This window comes from Hyaena hyaena, unplaced genomic scaffold (genome assembly GCF_003009895.1).
Source record: "Hyaena hyaena isolate Hyena2069 unplaced genomic scaffold, ASM300989v1 scaffold_1907, whole genome shotgun sequence".
Taxonomy (NCBI): Eukaryota; Metazoa; Chordata; class Mammalia; order Carnivora; family Hyaenidae; genus Hyaena; species Hyaena hyaena.
In genome coordinates, this window is record NW_024082541.1 from 119,423 (window position 1) to 123,224 (window position 3,802).

Consider the following 3,802-nt stretch of genomic DNA (forward strand, 5'->3'; position numbering starts at 1 on the left):
AAAGAATAGGCAAGTCTAAATATAGACAGTTGAAGTGAATGCAGTTTTAGAACTGATAAGTGTCAAGAACTCAGATGATGCCAAGAAGTTTGATATTTGAGTAAGGCCTAGGAGAAAAGAGTGGATAGCATATGCTCTTTTGTGTTCTCTTATCAAAGGTGATGGTTGAAACCTTGGAGGTTGTGTAGTATCCTTGAATCAGTATGGAAGATAATTATCAAGAGCACACAGCTGAGTTGAGTAATGTCAATGGCCATAAATCTTTTGGTTATTCTGTGATATGTTTTGATGCTTTATGTAATTAACATTGATTCAGGATTTTATTGTGCTTCTTCCATGTTATTTTAGCAATAGAAATTTCAGTGAACCAATTAGAACAGTGAACTTGATTACACATGCTAATGAAGGTCTTCTTAATTAACTTTTTAATATAAAAACATCAAGTTCTTAAGAGCTATTTACTGCCTCCATGATAAGGAAATTAGGATTTGAGAATACCGATAATACTCTAATCCCTCAATTTCTGTAGCATTTGTAATTTGCAGATCATTTTACCACTTATTTCATTTTTCTCTGACTAAAACCCTTTGAAGTAGGTGGCTTAATCCCCAATTTATAGATGGGTAAACTGAGGGAGGCACAGGATGATGGCATTGCCTGCAAAGACATGGTCAAATAAATTACACCCAAGTCAGGTCTTTCGGTTCTTTGACCAGTGTGTTTTCCATAGCAGCTTACATGCTGGCTGCTAACCTTAACTCCAGTGCTGTGAGTAGCTCCTCTAGTATTTCCCCAGCATAGTGTAGACTTAGAAGCTTGCAAAGATGTGCCTTCATTAATCACAGAAAGACAGCCCCTCTAAATATAGAAGTTTTAGATGGATAAATATATCTGACAATGCTGTAAGGCTTTGGTACCACAATTTTCAGATTCAGTCATCTTCACCAGGAACCCTGGAATAAAATCAGGCTGATTGAGGGCAGAAGATGGCTGAGCCAATTAAAGAAAAACCCTAGGAAGCCTGGATTAAGTAGCACAAAGATGCAGATGAGTGAGCTGATGAAATTGCACCCCTAGCTGAAAAGCAGTACACTTTCAGTAAAACCATAGAATGTTCCACTAACTTTTAGCAGTGGGAGTTATATAATCTAATAATTAATTGTCTGTAGCTTCTAGGCCTATTAGGGAGGTGTGGAACAGACTCCAGAGGCAAATCACTGACTTGTGTGGTGGTCAGGAACATTGCCTTAGGCACTCAGCTTCTTAATGGTAATGCTTACAAGTTGTTTTTCCTGTAATTTTTAACCCTGGGTACAATCCTTCTCCTGCTAATGGGTATTTTAAGTGTATCTTAAAGATTTTTCACTAGCCTTATACTTATAGTTGGAAATTGCTCATTTATCAAAAATACTTCCAAGTGTCAAATTTGGCACTTGTTCCCCCCCCCCCCCGAAAGACAATGCCTAAAATAAAAGGTGACAGAATATCCCCAGCACACTGGAGAAAAATGAAGATTATTGCAAACAGAAAGGTAACATCCTTTTAAAATAGTTTAAACTGCCATAAGAACTAGAAGGAACCCCATTTTATCTGGGTTACTTTGAACAGACCATACTGTCACAAGGAGGAATATGAATTCTGACTCGGAAAGGAAGAGCCCCTGCAACCACACAGCATGAAGAGAGGTTAGAGAGAGGCTGTGAGCCCATGAAGGCTTTCAGACACCAGGGGCCATACGTTTCATTTTGATGTACATAAAAGCTGACCAACGACTTTGTGAAAACTTTGAGCTGCCTTCCTGACCACCGTGGTTTCTTTCCTTCACCCATAGATCAGCGTCATTGACAACCCTTTTCTTTTCAAGTGGTAAAAGAGGTTAAAAATAAAGTTCTATTTTTGATGTACCTTTGATTTTCTTCAAAAACATTTCAGATGATAGGAAAGAGAAATACAGGGATAAATTTTAGTACAGACCTGGCAGAGTCTTCCTATAGTTTAATCAAAAATGGGCTCAGCTTCAAATATATTAAGTTGCCACAGGAGAATGGGAGTGCCTTTTGGGAACAGTTAATAGTTCCCGGAATTTTAATCTCCTTTTATCACAATACAGGGTGAAAGTTCCAAGGTAAATAAAGACAGACAACACTTAAAGGAATATTGCATAAAATGCAAGAGGTGACATTTTTAGAAGAAGTAATCCTTAATACAGTTTGCCTTTCCTATGAGATGTGCTGCATATATTCTCTGTATAATTTGGACATATTCCAAGACAGCAAACTCCAGTTTTCTTAAGTCTGTGTTGCTGGTCTCATCTCCTTAATATTGTCACAAGAGATCTTCTGCTTGGAACTTTATGAAAGTAAAGGAGAATACTATCTGGCATCTAAATCGGGCACTTTGGAGTAAATCCTTTAAAAAATGTTTACCTATTTCTTTGATTTATAATAGCAAATACTATACAGTCAAATCTACCATGGTATTCCTCACTATGCTTCCTACTTGGGAGTATTGATTAAAGCCGTAACCAAAAGTGGCTTAGTTAGAATCTTGGATTTCGGTTGTAATTTGGGTATTGTCTTTGGTTGTGCTGGGTTCACAGTATGTAATGATTTTCTATTCTATGCTACATGTTTCGCTACTGAAAAAAGCCCTTCTTTGTATTGAAACTTATTAAAAGATTGCAGTTATTAGTAATTTATAATGTATGTTATTCAAGTTTCTGTTTTTACTATAAAAATTTGAAGAATATTTTATTTCATTCTCTGAACAGCTGGTGGGAGAATTTCTCTGAGGAAGAAATATTGCCTGGACTCTTGCATTAACTTTTTGCTTCTACCTTTGCCCCATATGGTTAATTTCTCACACAATAGATTGATCTTACTATAAGTCTTCTCATGTTATTTCTCTGCTCATAAATATCCAAAGGCTTTTCATCTTATCGAAACAAAATCTAGAATCTTCCACTTTTTCTGGAGTGCTGTAATTGATAGGCACCCAATCCCCCTACCCTCTTTCTGATTTCATCTCCTAAACCCTATCCATTGCTCATTTTACTCCACACTGGACTCCTTGTTGGCCCTTACATACCGTAAACACAGAACTACTTCAGGATGTTTGCATGTTCATTTTCCCTCTTCCTCTAGATATTGGCAATACTTGCTACTCTTCTTTTTCTTCAGGTCTTGACTTGTATGTCATCTTATCTTCGAGACCTTTCTTGAGCATCTGAAATTCAATAGCACCACTACCCTAGATGGATGCAGGGTTTAGATCATGAAAGCTCTACTCCAGAATTAGAAGATATCCTTAGAAGACTTAGAGGAAAAAAAAAAAGAAGACTTAGGGCTTCCCAGGGCCTGGAATCGAGGAGGTCATCCCATCTGGGTCTTAAGGGTCTGTGAGATCTTTAGCTGGGGCTAAAATGTGAACAAGTTCAAATTACAAATACTTTCTGCTCAAGCTGTGCTGTTTATCAGCTATGTTTCTTTAGCTATTTAGTTTGTTAATTGCTACTGTACAAAACTAAGGGTATCCTGAAAATTCAGAGAGATCACATTGCTTCGCAAATGAAAATGTAAACTACTAATGTTCTCTTTGGGGATTCCTTCTGTAGAATGCCTTGTTATTTCCATAGATGGGTTTATAGCTTTCCCTGAGAAAGGAAAAGGTATCTTCTCCTTTCATTGCTGAAAGCTCTTTTGTTTTCTGTATTGTGTTCTCTCTGACCCTTAGCTGGTTCAGGTATTGCTGTTTCTGTGAAGTAAACTGTGACTTATTACATTGCTGCTTCTTTGTGATTTCC